This window comes from Leucoraja erinacea, chromosome 14 (genome assembly GCF_028641065.1).
Source record: "Leucoraja erinacea ecotype New England chromosome 14, Leri_hhj_1, whole genome shotgun sequence".
NCBI classification, from domain to species: domain Eukaryota; kingdom Metazoa; phylum Chordata; class Chondrichthyes; order Rajiformes; family Rajidae; genus Leucoraja; species Leucoraja erinaceus.
Window position 1 is genome coordinate 20,179,990 of NC_073390.1, and position 14,830 is coordinate 20,194,819.

The window sequence follows — 14,830 nt, forward strand, 5'->3', positions numbered from 1 at the left end:
AGAAAACCAGTTCTTCAATAGGTTATTCGGTAATACTTAATGTGATCCTGAACAATACGTGTGGATGGCTGTAGGAGCCCTCCGCTGAGCTGAAATTTCCAGCACGGATTATTAAATAGCCTACAGAAGTGTGAATGCTTTGGTTTTCCTTTTCAAGAAAGCTGAGGCAAATTTAGTAACATATTTACTGCCACCTGATTGACAGCAAATACAAGCGATCAAAGATAACTGTTCTGAAATGAACTGGCAGCTTTTGTGCATGTGTTGATTGACGAGATGTCCAGGAAATTGATTATGACAATGAGTCTTGCCTAATGACCCACCTTTTGGGACTGATATCAGATGGTCTACTTGAGCAGGTGCTAGACTCTTCCAGAGTCAAGTCCAACTCCATTTATGGTTTGAAATTGCATGGCTTGTTCAGTAGATGTATTAGCTTACTTAAACAAAAAAACATTTGTTCATTTGTGGAGGGAATAAATCACCGTATAAATGTTACTGCAATTTTGTAGATTGAAATATTTAAACTTTGATCCATTACAGAAGTAAATATACTGTGTTATAACCATGTTTATGGTTAGCAATCCATTTACATCAATCAGTCTTTGCATCTGCGAAGCATACTTAAACTTAACAGCATGCAAAGTTTTTTAAAGTTAGAATTTCAAATGAATTAAGCTGATTTCAAATATAGACTGAGCTGTAGCTTACTAATTGAGCAGCTCACAATATGGCAATAATTTGATCTTATATTCAATATATTATTCTTCATCAAAGTGTCACTATTGATTTTGGTTTAGTTTCTTGATTACCAATTAGAAATCAGGGCCTGTTAATTGTCGTGGTTATGTTTTGCTGGAAGGCAAGATAATTTAATCCATCTTGTGCACTATTTTAATCCATGGTGTATAATTATGTTTCATCTTGAGCATTTTTCTCCTTTGTGTGGAGTGGGGGCAGAGACAAATGACATTAAAAATTGTTCATTATGGTATGGGAAAAAAATGTAGGCAGGAGCTTTTCATCTGATGTGGCAATGTGGCAAAGTTTGCAGTAATCAAGCACTCAAATCTGAGGTAAAAAGGATGATATTCGTTGCAATTTGTTTTATTCTTTCCCCATTGTTTAAATTCATTTTTATTATGATAGAATTTTTGTAACATCATTTCTTATGGCTAGGGTTTGAATAAAGACACATTTTCCTCCCATAACCTGACACTTGGTAAGCTTCAGACTTGGATATCCTTAAGATAATATATGTGCCAATACACAAAGTAGCCTGTAGATCCTATTTGTGCTCAAATTCAATTTCATGCTATTGGTATTCGGTAATATAGTCAATGCCCAGAAATACTATGAATGCTTTAAAAATTCAAAAGTGGCCATTTTCCACTGCCAAACATGAAAAAAGCAAATGGCGTAAAATATTACACATTGACATCCTTTAGCCTCACATTTAAAGCTAATCTTTAGTTTGGAATTTCATTTTGACTCATTCATTTTGTAATGAGTATGTTCTTCTATATCTCTTGTCATTAATGCACAGCCAGCATGCTGCTGGGTTACCAGCTGTGGTTACCCACTTTTAGTGCCTCCAAATGAGGTGTTGGCTTTCAGTGCCACTGCTGTTTCTACATGCAGAGAAATCTGACATAGTTTTAACAGACCTCCATAATTAACTGGCTTAGGAGCAGTGTTATTTCCAGAGTGAAATTGTACTTTGACCACCAATGCTGATTCAAATCGGGATGAGCCAGTGAAGGGCAAACTTCAGTTGCATCAGTTATGTCTGATGTAACAAAAATAAGTACTGGATATCGAATACCTATGAAAGTGAAAATAATTGCTAATTGTTGGTCTGTGATCTTGTGACCTAGTTAAGCTACATATTGATATGGCTGTCTGCAAGCATTAAAAAAAACTGTGTAGATCTGGTACCTTAGCCTTTCTTTTGCCTGTACACATTGGAAGGAAATAATTGATGTTATTGTGATTCATTGAGTGTATCTTGTGCCTTTTTAAATTTAGTAATTATTTTGTATTGTCTTCAGAGCACTTCAGTGTTGGTTTAAAGCTGAAACAAGTACTGGTAATTGAAGAATCTTTTTTAGTCTAGTAAGGTATTGTGTGTGATGGATTGAAATGTTGTCCCAGGTCTCAAGTCCTTTTAGTTTACTCAATTTTTGGAATGTGGGTGTTTCTGGCAAGATAGGCATTTATTGCCCATTCCTTTGAAACTGCTGCTGAGCCACTGCAGGCCTCATAAATGTGCTCCACAGTGTGCTACTTGGACACTTCCTGTGCTTAAACTGTGACGATGAAGAAATTATAATTGAGTCATTTTTTGTGGCACTAAAAGGCAAGCTTGGTGGTAGTGGTGGGCCCATGCACTTGCTGCCCTTGTCTTCACTGTGGTGGAGGTTGAGGTTTTTGAGATGCTATAGAATAACCTAGGCAGGTAAATGGAGTGCATTTTAGAAATGTATTGCAATCACAGTGGGCCAGTTTTGTAAGGAACAAATGTGTAGTGCTGAATAGAATGGGAACCGAATAAGCTTGTTTCTTATTTTTTTGAAGATGGGTTGTTAGTTCTTTGATAACACTAGTAATGGAGTACTTTCACAAGTCCATATGACTTTTTTTGCTGCTGTTAAATATCCAAACAAGTTTGAGACTAATGGAAGTTTTGAACATTTAATATCTCACAGCCCAGCCTAGTGTTACAATATCATCAAAAGAATGTAAATATGCCGGCAACCAAGTTACATCAAAACTATCAATGAAGTCAGTTTACTGAGCAAGCTACAGAATTTGTTTTTATTAATAGATTACTTTTCACATAAATTTGTTGAATGTATATGGTAGAGCTATGTTAATTTACTGAGAATGAGAAGGGGAAATTGAAGAACCTGCTATTTGTTTGATTAAGTTCATGTGTTGAGATTGCAGGGACACTTCCTGTTTTAGGACAGGAATTTTTGGATAAAATACTGTTTTTGTTTTGTGAATACTGAAGGTCATGTGGTGCATATCTCTAATCCAAGAGCCATTGATGTGTCGTGGCTAATATTTCCCTTGCTGTTACTTTTTCTGAAATGGAAACAACTTCATATCTTGGATGTTGTGCAATCTGAGGCAAAGAAAAGTGTTTTTGAATTTTGCAGCTTGAGATGATATAAAATGTTGGAGAGGCTTTAAAAAGTTTTAAACTTAATATTTTCAGATGCCCTGAATGTATGCATTCTTCATCGGGTTTCTCTGAATCATTTTTTTTCAATTATGAGATGTATGGACAAATAAATGGCTGCTATCAGCTGGCACATAACAGCATATTGGAATAAGCACATGGTGCAGATTTTACAGAGTTAACTAACCTTCGTCAACTCTGGGCTGCATTCCAGGATCGCATTGCATGGTTGCAATTGTGAACTCGCACCTCAACAAATGTAGAGGGATCTTGGAGATCGGCAACCTATTTATATCTTGCAGTTAGAAATTACTAGGTGGTGCAGTTCCTATACGTTACCACCAACAACGCACAAAATACACCAAAGCAAAAGCTTAGTGTAGGCTTGTGGATCTCTTCCATGATGTTGATTAAAGACTTCTGGGTAGTATTTGAAAGAAAGAATGTAAACATTAATGTGTACTTGTAAAGAATCTACATCTAATATTGGATAGCAATCTTCTGAATAGCAGCATCGAATAGTGATAAATTCATAGGGAAATCTTAGTACTGGTTCTATCTTTCTCTTCCCACAGCTCAATTCCACTGTCGAGTTTTCTTCCTCCAGTTGCTGACTCGTGTTTTGCTGCTTTTTTTCGCTGAGGAGTTCCCAGCTCTGATTCGGCCGTTCTGTGTCACGAAAATGGTGAATGTCATCTGACTATTTTACGGGGATCAGCATTGTTGCACTTGATCCTCCTCATTATAACATTCACCTAACCAGTGAAACCTGGATAGAGTGGATGCGAAGAGGATGTTTCCACTAGTGGGAGAGTCTAGGACCATCGGGCACAGCCTCAGGGTAAAAGGACATACCTTTATAAAAGAGATGAGGATGAATTTATTTTGGTAGAGGGTGGTGAATCTATGGAATTCATTGCCACATAATGTGGAGGCCAAGTCAATGGGTAATTTTGTGGTGGAGATTGACAGATTCTTGATTAGCAAGGGTGTCAAGGGTAATGGGGAGAAGGCAAGAGAATGGGGTTGAGAGGAATGATAGATCAACCATGATTGAATGGCAGAGTAGACTCGACAGGCCGAATGGCCCATTTCTCCTATGACTTGTAAACTAATTGTTTTGGCAAAAGATTTCCCGCAACAGTTGTAGAATTGATTTTGTTCATTTTAACTTGGGCACAGTACAGAGTACAGAGAAGGTTCACTAGACTGATTCCTGGGATGTCAGGACTTTCATATGAAGAAAGACTGGATAGACTCGGTTTGTACTCGCTAGAGTTTAGAAGATTGAGGGGGGATCTTATAGAAACTTACAAAATTTTTAAGGGGTTGGACAGGCTAGATGCAGGAAGATTGTTCCCGATGTTGGGGAGGTCCAGAACAAGGGGTCACAGTTTAAGGATAAGGGGGAAATCTTTTAGGACTGAGATGAGGAAAACTTTTTTCACACAGAGAGTGGTGAATCTCTGGAATTCTCTGCCGCAGAAGGTAGTTGAGGCCAGTTCATTGGCTATATTTAAGAGGGTTAGATGTAGCCCTTGTGGCTAAAGGGATCAGGGGTATGGAGAGAAGGCAGGTACAGGATACTGAGTTGGATGATCAGTCATGATCATATTGAATGGCGGTGCAGGCTCGAAGGGCCGAATGGCCTACTCCTGCACCTATTTTCTATGTTTCTATGGGGTCAGATCTGTAAATCTGAGCTTTTTTTTGTACTAGATATGTTCCGGGTAGTATTTTAATGCATAACAAATATAGTGTAGAAATTAACGACATGCCTTGTTCTGTGATGGTGTGAATTTCGTTAAAATGTGTGTGGCTGTTTCAGTTACAAAGTCTTCAAAATTCATAACAAACAAGTGAGCCTTTTTCAACAAAAGATCCTGCAAATAATAATGGTGATCCTTTGGAAATGTGCAGTTGCAGTAAATGTGTGTCTGCTCTCTATATTGTATAAGGTCTATATTTTGCTCTCTAGCTTTTGTCTGAATTGTTTATTTGCAGTTGCTAGAAAATCGTTTGTAAAAGCCTTCTCCCTGTACCTCACACTAAGCTCCGATATTCCATGAGGATCTTTCTATGACATCCTCCAATTTGCATGCAGCTCCTCAGCAACATTACTTCCATCTTGTCACCATCTCCTGCTTTGACCGTCACTTACTATCTCCAAAGTGTCTGGCTGCTTGTCTACAATTTAATAACAAGTGAACAGAAATTTCTATCAATGAAAACTGGAAAGACCAAAGCCATTTTTGTTTTGGTCAATTTCCCAGCTGACATGGGCATTATTCACACTTCACTGAACTATATTTTAAACAATCTCTGTGAAATGTACGGATGATACATTTCTGTATCATCGTTAAGGCCGATTTCATAGCATCAACTAACTTCTGCTTCAATGCATCCACTGTTGAAACCTTGAACTGTTCCTTTGTAACTGCCACAGATATTCAAAAGGGTTCTTATTTTGAGTCCCATTTTTATGTGACCTTAGGTTTACGAAGGCATGAGACTGCAGATGCTGGAAACTATAGCAGAAAACAAACTGCTGGAGGAACTCAGCAGGTCAGACCAGAAGCATCGAGCAAAAAAAAAAACCTAACTGCTGGGGGAAATGGTCCAGATAAAGGGTTTCAATCCAAATTGCAGAATGCCCATTTCCCTCCACGTATGCTACCTGACCCTCTATGTTTCTCCCTAATAGTGTTTTTTTCGCTTCAGTTTTCAAAGGTTCTGCTTGAGACCAAAGCAAGAAGTATCCATCTATCAACCTGTGCTAGCTGACCTGCCTCGGCCTTCATTTGACAAATGCCTAATTTCTGGCAGTCTCATTTTGTTTTCAAATCCCTTTTTTGACTGTCTTTTCCCTTCTCTATAACCTTGAACTCTGTCACTCAAGGTACCCATGCTGCTGCATTTCTGGCTGCTTAAGTATCTTTTTTCTATAAGTTATATCTCAGTAGCTGAAATTCCTTACCCAAGTACCTCTGCTGTTCTGCCTCTCCATTGTTTCAAGGTTCCCTTTGAAGCCAACATTTTCTATTTGACTTTTTTCACCCTGATACCTCAAGTTTGATCTTATTTCTATGGATTATAGTAGGATTATTTGCTATATGGAAAGGACTTTACAACTTCATATGTAAATAAAATGATGTTTCTTCTTTGATTTAATCAGTTATTGACTAAAAAATGAAATTCTAAGTTCCAAAGCGATATTCCATCTGTGCTTTCATCATAATTATTACTTAAAAACATATTTTTCCTCAAAAGTTACACAAAATTCTAAATTCCAATTCTGAAGGCCTTTGTTGGAAACCTTGGTACGAGACAACACATTTTGATAGGTTGCCCGTTTCCCCATAAATTTAATTTTCAGTGGGTCCCAGGGTGTCATCTTTTTTTTGTTACTTTTGTACCTAGCTAATGCTAGTTTTGTCAGTCCAATAATGCTACAGCTTCAAAGGCTGTTCATCAGAACTGAGGAGGACGTGGCCACTTGGTGATGAATTTGGAATATCAGCAGAAGGTAAAAACAATTTTGATCTGCATGTTAGGCAATTCTGTTTTTGTGGCTCAAGGCATTTCACTGTTCTTGAGGCATTTGGTGTCCAAGAAAAAAGATGACTTAAGCAGGGCAGTGTGTGGAAGGGAGGGCAATCCTAAGGAATTGTATGAATTTGGGTTTCAAGAGGTGGTGGTTTTGAGAGCATTGTAGAGAACTTCACTGTTATTGATGACACCAATACGTTTAATGGATAAGATCCTGTGGTGGACATCACTAAGAGTGTGAGTTGGCAAGTAAGGATAATTACAGGTAGAATGCTGGAGAAACTCAGCGGGTGAGGCAGCATCTATTCACTCCATAGATGTTGCCTCACCCACTGAGTTTCTCCAGTATTTTTGTCTACCTTCGATTTTCCAGCATCTGCAGTTCCTTTTTAAACAAGGATAATTACAGAAAGGGTTTGAATGCATTTGAGCATTTTCACTGGATTGTACAACTTGATTTGTTGTAATTGATGCATAGAACAACATGCACAACACCAGACAGGATGACAAAAGCTGGGTTTTGTCTATGATTTTGCCCTGCTTTGAACAGCAAATGCCTTGTAATGACTTTTGTCTTCTGGGCATTGTCAAATTTTAAATACTAAATTTCCTGGCAATGAGGATTAAACATTGCTTTCAAGAACTGATTTGTAACAAAAACTTATTTGGTCTGACTGCATCAAAGAATTGTGGAGTAATCTAAGGTGTTTTGTTCTGGAATAGCACAGATTAATTTCAATTGTTTGTTAATGTTTGTACAAATGCTCTTCCATCTGAATGTAATCAGCATGATGAGGTTTGAGCTTGTAATAGCTGCACTGTTGTATCTGGGAAAGTTGAAAAGCATTGTGCTGGTGCTTCCAGAGTGGAAATGTTCTGCATGTTTAGATGAACTACCCAAACCTCAAGATGAGGGATGAAAAAGGACAGGTAGACATTTGCCAATTGATCAGTTTTGTTTGCAAACAGTTCCATGCATATAGCTGTTTCAAACCATTTCCAAAATGGCATTGGAATATGTTTTTAAAAGTTGTTAAATAAATCCTCTGTCAGAACCTCAATATTAGATTTCCTGCAGACATTAGGAGTATGCTCCCTTTTGCTGCAGAAGATATAGAACATAAAACACGACAGTATGGCATAAGGAAAGCCTATCGGCCCACAATATCTGTGCTAAACACAATGCAAAGACCATCTCTCATCTACCCTCACATAATCCATATCTGTGTTGCGAGTCAGTGTTACAAAATGTAGTAAGTTCAGACAGTTGTATTACTCTTAAACTTAATATGAGCTCATATGAAGTCATATTAGATTTTACTATGTACGTTATTTTGTCAGGTTCATTTGTAATTATTTTTATTGCTCTCTGTTACCTGAAGCAATTTAAATATAGAACTTATTCCTCAGGCTAGAATTTCTGAGATCCTTTTTTTCTTTGTACCTCAACAGATAAACCAGAAATTAGACCTTGTATTTTTTTTTGTTTGATGCCATTTTGCATTAGTTGCTTATAAATCAATCCACATCTGAAGTTGGATTTTGCAGTGATGGACTTTAGAATACTGGACTGTCACTGTTAGGGTAATTTAAATTTCAAATAATTGTCATACAGTCATTAAATATGCGAAACATACAATCTCAGCGTCTGAACAGTTGTCCAGGTAACCAATTTGGTGCCTGGGTTGGGTCTGGATTTGGTTGATCATTATTCATTTTAAAATCAGTAACATGTTGAACTTTATCCTGGTACTGGTGTGAGGTATTTGGCGTCAAGCTGTAAAAGGTGTTAAAATTTAGGGTGCCGGCACTGTAGCGACTTCATCCCTTTCTGGGCCTGTTCTGTTCCTGCTCATTTATTGCATTTCTGCTTGGATATTGTGCTGCTCTGAATGGCAATTGGGTGAAAGATTAATTTGCTACTATAGTTAGTTTCATAAAGTATTTTCAGAATTACACAAGGTCACAGCTGCTTTTCGGTATTACGAGACTGTTTTACATTTTGGCTTGTCGAATTCAAAATTGGGGATTGTTAACTCATTGAGCAAGTATGTCGTTTTATTGAATGTTTAAATCATGGAGGTGTTTACTGAGCAGCAAACTTTCTTCATGTTTTATTTTCTCTGAGTCAATAAAACTCTTCATGTGCAGAACAATAATTTGGATAATTCGTATGGAATTGTTATAAACACATTTTACTGGTTGATTATCATTGCAAATATGGTGTTAACGTTTGTTGCAAAGTCTGGTTTTGCTTTTGAAGTTTTTTTTTTGCCTTCAGTTGAATATGGGCAGGCTGTCTTTTGAAGTTGGATTTTAACACTTGTTTTTTAGCAATTGATGGAACTATCTGGAGCTGTTGAAGTTAAATAACTCTGCAAAGTTGCTTTGGGTTAGTGTATTTGCAGATCTTGAAGTAGAATTAAAGTTGAAGATAAATTATTACATCTGTGTTTTTATTCCCCACTAGTTGAATTTGGAAAAGATAAAGGTAGCAACTTGAATGGGAAAGAGGAAGAAATGATACAGCCCATCTGGCGCCAGGCTCAGAGTAAAAGTGAGTGCCTGGCAAGCAGTATAATTGTAATGCCATTTAAAGAATTTAGGGGTGTAGTGCTGTTATCTTGCATGTCACACTTCGAGTGTAGTGTCTGACATGATTAGCAGGATTCAAGGAGTGCATTTAAAGTCTAGATGTAGTGCTCGGGCAACAACTTGTTTTTTTTTTTTTTTGCCTTTGATGTAGCAACATCCCAAAATGCTTCACTAACATTATCAAGACACAGCCACTTAGAGGATTTGGGCAAGGACCAAAAGCATGGTGAAAGGATAGGTTTTAAGCTGAATTTTAAGAAAGCAAAAGTCATATTAAAGTAGGTAATTGGCAGCTGAATACATGGATATGTCCAGTTGACCAATTAGTCAAATGCCATTCGAATCGGGAGGCAGTATAGAGTAATCCAAGTAGACTAATGAAGTCTGAAGAGGGTTTGGTACAAGTTAGGATACGGGCAGGTGAGTTTTGGATGTCCTCTGGTTTACGAAGGAAAACCCTTAAGCTCTTTAAAGAATTGGAATATTTCATTCTTTGGTGGCCAATTGGTACCTTTTATAAAAGAAATAAATTAAAAAAAAGAAACCCATTATATCTGTGATCAAAATGTGCAAGCTAGCTAAATTTTATGACTCATAATTTCAAATAGTTTATGGAGTGAATTAATGCTTGAAATTCCAGTTTGAGGTGCTGGCCTATTTGGATGTACCAATTTTTGTGGATGAGCTCAGCCTTCCTTATCCGCTGTTATCCAGTAAAAATTGTTGTGATAATGTTCAAGGTTTTCCCATGCTCTGCAGTACTCGCTGTACTCTTCCTCCCCCCATTGCTTCTGCAATGCAGCTTGAACTTGGTATACTGATTTTTTTTTTTCTCCTGTATTTTTGATGCTGCTTAAAACTGAAGCTTTGTTTTAATGAGGACTTTGTAGGTTGTTCAATCCAATGTAGTGTGAGGTCATTTCAATCTAATGTGTAATCCAGTAAAGGAAAATTGTGAAGAGTATTCTTCCCGTCAATTATTACAAAATCTTAGGGCATTTCAAAATGCCCTTTTTATTTTCAGTACCAATTTGTGATTCTGCTGTATGAAATCCACTGGAAATAAGTCTTACCAGTGTGGCAAAACTGAAAACGGTGGACATGAAACTGTAATCCTGTCAATTAAATTGCCTCTGGATATTAATTCATCCTTGTTTAACACTCGGCCACTGTACATCTTTATATCACCCTTCCCCATTCTCAAATTAAGTAATCAGTAACCAAAATTGATAAATTATTCAGTGGCTGAGCATTCCATTTTAAAAGACATTCAGCAAGAACATTTGAAATATGTAAGAGCCACCATGCCAAGTAATGTTCTTTCTTTCCACTGCACTACCAGATGGTACTTCCCCAAGATGAGGAAATGGTGGCACAAATTCTTGAGTGACGTCCTGACTTGAGTTGCAGAATGTTAGCTTGGAAGTCACTGGAATGTTAGCTGGTCAGTTTTCCTGTCTTTTGGAAGAACCTTATTCAGTAGTTAAAATGAAAAATACTAACACATGGATGGGGGGGGGGGAATATATGGTATATTATATATACCGTATAATGGTATAGCATTGCATGCAACGAAACATAAAACTTTTTACTGTACCTTGGTACATGTGACAATAATAAACTAAACCAAACCATGTATTAGAATTCTTCAAATGGAATTATACGAACACTGGATTACACTTTACTAACCCTTATAGATTGATGTACGTGGACATAAAGGGAAGACTATAACATCTAAGATAACATAAATTTTATGGGTTTTTTTCTTGGTCCTGCTGACTCTTCCTTTTGCACCAGAGACCGGTGAATAGGTGGCTGTTTTTTCCCCATGCACCAGGATTTCCCTGACCTGCTGTAAATCAATCTAAAGTTGCAATTAAAAGAACCTCCTTGATTTCATTGTAGCATCCGATCATGGTATTTCCTCCATTTGGCTCTATTCCATTGTGCAGCTTGAACAGGGGTGGTGTGCCCCAGTTTCTTATTGTTTCTCAAACGTCTCAAGGCATTGAACTAAGCTTTCCCCTGACCACCTCTTCTACACATTGCTTCTATTTGGTGAAACTAACTAGTGGCAAAGATTTGACTTTCTATTGTTAAAGGCCAAAAGATTAGACTTTCTACTCCAGTACTTTGTGCCCTTTTGTGTACGTGTTTCCAGAGATGCTGCCTGATCCGTTGTTACTCCAACATGGCGTCCTTTTGTGTATAGTCTGAAGAAGAGTCCCGACCCAAAATGTCACTTATCTATGTTCTCCAGAGATACTGCCTGACCCGCTGAGCTACTCCAGCACTTTGTGGCCACTGTGCCTTTCCATTTACTCCTTTAAGAGCCAGTGTGCTGTCATTCTGCCGATCTGACATTTAAGTCGAGCTAGAACTTCAACTAAACATTAGGCATCCAATATTATATTGTCGTTTGTGTACAATATTCTACATGAATCATTTCCTTTTAAAGTAACTTTTGCCTAATCGTGTTATAAATCAGATTTTAATGGTTCGACATCTTTCGTTTTTGCTCTATGGGAAATTATGGTAGCTGACTGGTTTTACTACCAAATATGAACTTGAATGTAACAAATACTGTTCTGCTAAAGCCAAATTAAAACGTGGGACTTTTTAGATCTTTTTCTTTCCAACAGGAGTATTATGGATGTGAATGCTTTGATGACCTTGATGTCAAGCACAATTTTAGGATGGGGGTGCAGAAGAGAAATTATACTTCATTGGTGTCATGGGATCAGTAGTAAGTTCCATGACAAAGGAGCGATAGAATGTTCTGTTTCATTTTCTCTTTCTCAAATAATTCCAAACAAAAGTTTTAGAGCTTGGAAGAATATGTGAGGCTGGGTTAATGTAAATAAAGGTGCAAGCCTTGGTGATTTACAACTTAAGAGAGAATGCACTAAGAATGTAGGCTTGAAAGTAAGGACATAAATACTGAAGCTTAAAGGAATATGAGAATTGTAGGATTTAAGGTTAATAAAATGGAATCATAAAGAATTAACTTTTTTATCCCAGCTTGAAAATATCAAATATTAGTGGACATAGTTTAAAGCGAGAGTAGTCAAGTTTAAATGAGATTTGCAAAGCAGGTTTCTTTTACACACAATTTGCTGCCTGGCAAGTGATAGAAGCATTCATGACAGCAATGTTTTAAATGCTTTTAGATAGAAGCAATAAAGGCAGGGAATAGGGGGGTTTGGACCATGTGTAGGCAGATGGAATTAATTTGATTGGCTTCGTGGTACAGAGATGGTAGGCTGAAGAACTTATTCCTGAGTTAATCAGTGACTCAAGTCAAGTCAAGTTTATTTGTCACATACACATACGAGATGTGCAGTGAATTGAAAGTGGCAATGCTCGCGGAACCTTGTGCAAAAAGACAAACGGACAAACAACCAAACAAACTATAAACACAATCATAAACACACTCGTATTCTTTTACATATTAAATATTGGAAGGAAAAATGTTCAGTAAAGTTAGTCCCTGGTGAGATTTACAGTTCAAATGGCCTCTGGGAAGAAACTCCTTCTCAACCTCTCTGTTCTCACAGCATGGCAACGGAGGCGTTTGCCTGACCATAGCAGCTGGAACAGTCCGTTGCATGGGTGGAAGGGGTCTCCCATGATTTTGTTGGCTCTGGAGTTGCACCTCTTGATGCATAGTTCCTGCAGGGGGGCGAGTGAAGTTCCCATAGTGCGTTCGGCCGAAAGCACTACTCTCTGCAGAGCCTTCTTGTCCTGGGCAGAGCAAGTCCCAAACCAGATGGTAATATTTCCAGACAAGATGCTTTCCACAGCCACTGCGCAGAAGCACTGGAGGATCCTCGGAGACACTCTGAATTTCCTCAATTGCCTGAGGTGGTAAGGCGCTGCCTTGCCTTACTCACGAGTGCTGTGGCGTGTGATGTCCATGTCATATCCTCAGAGATGTGGACTCCCAGATATTTAAAACAGCTCACCCTATCCACAGGATCCCCATTTATCCTCAATGGCGTGTACGTCCTCGGATGATGTGCCCTCCTAAGTCCACGATCAGCTCCTTCGTTTTTTTGATGTTCAAGAGGAGGCTGTTATCCTGGCACCAGAGTGCTAGATCAGCCACCTCCTCCCGGCAGGCCTTCTCATCGTTGTCTGAGATCAGGCCCACCACCACAGTGTCATCAGCAAACTTAATTATTGAGTTGGAGCTGAACCTAGCCACACAGTCATGTGTGTACAGGGAGTACAATAGGGGGCTGAGGACGTAGCCCTGGGGCGATCCTGTTCTCAGGGTGAGGGACTTCGATGTATTCCCTCCCATCTTGACTACCTGGCGCCTGGTGGTGAGAAAGTCCAGGACCCAGGCACACAGGGAGGTGTTGAGCCCCAATTCCAGTAGCTTCCCGGCCAGTCTGGTTATGTTTAACTGAGCCAATTCTGATGAACTGTTTGCAGTCATTCCCTTTGTTAAACACATCTGACACCTCCCCCAATCTTCTCTCCTAATGAAAAATAACTTGTCTCTTTCCCAGTTCTGACAAAGGATTAGAGACTTGAAATAGTGACTGTTTTGCTCTCCATTGGCACTGCCTATCCTGGTTTTTGTTTCAGATTTCCAGCATCTGCAGATATCTATGTTTCATTCTGATTTCCAACCCTAATTAAATGCTTGTCACTGGATTTCATTAAATATTACTGCAGGTTTCTAGTATTAAAGTGTTAATGCAGCAGAATTTATAGGCGTGTTTAAAATGCACCATTAATCATAACAGACGTCTCGGCAAATTAATTTTGAGCTTGCTGTGTTCACCCATGATCATGTTCTCACAATATTGCATTTGACACTGCACATAGTAATGTACTTGGTGGGAAAAGCTTCAATCGTGACTTGGTGGGAATGCTGGGGAATTCATCTTGAGATTAAAGCCTTTAACTTCTGTAAAGATTTTTAAAATAAAGACTAATATAAACACCATCCCACTTTATGGTTGTGGTTGAAATTTCTCTAATTTGCACAAAAATTTGAGTGCATTATATTGTCGTGTTCCAATATAAAAAATGCTGAATATCTTGTATAAATAAGCAATATTAAGATCTGCAGACACTGATTCTTTTCCGAAATGGGGATCTCGAATAAATTTGATATTTATTAATGTTCGTTAGTTTATTCTGCTGAAGGTTGCTGGCTAAAGATGTCAAATTTAGCACATCACATCAAATCCCAGAATATGTAACTTTTTGCTTTGCATCAATATATAAAATGAAGCCTGGTCTCTTCTAAATTGCTTAGTGTCTTGACCTGAATCGTCACCCATTACTCTCCAGAGATGCTGCCTGTCCCGTTGAGTTACTCCAGCATTTTGCGTCTACCTTCGATTTAAACCAGCATCTGCAGTTCTTTCCTACACTCATAGAATGCTTGTTCTGTACAGTAAATAGTGGTTGAAGGCACGCTCTAAAGTGGAAGGAAAGATTTTTGTCTTCAGAAAAAAGACCATTGAGCTCAGATTCAGT

General features: G+C 38.2%; 1 protein-coding gene across 1 annotated transcript in view; it reads left to right on the plus strand.

The window, feature by feature from the left end:
* The window catches only part of LOC129703352 (TSC22 domain family protein 2-like), a 72,289-nt gene that overhangs the window by 3,220 nt on the left and 54,239 nt on the right, over positions 1-14,830 (plus strand). The gene's annotated exons all lie outside the window — the stretch shown is intronic.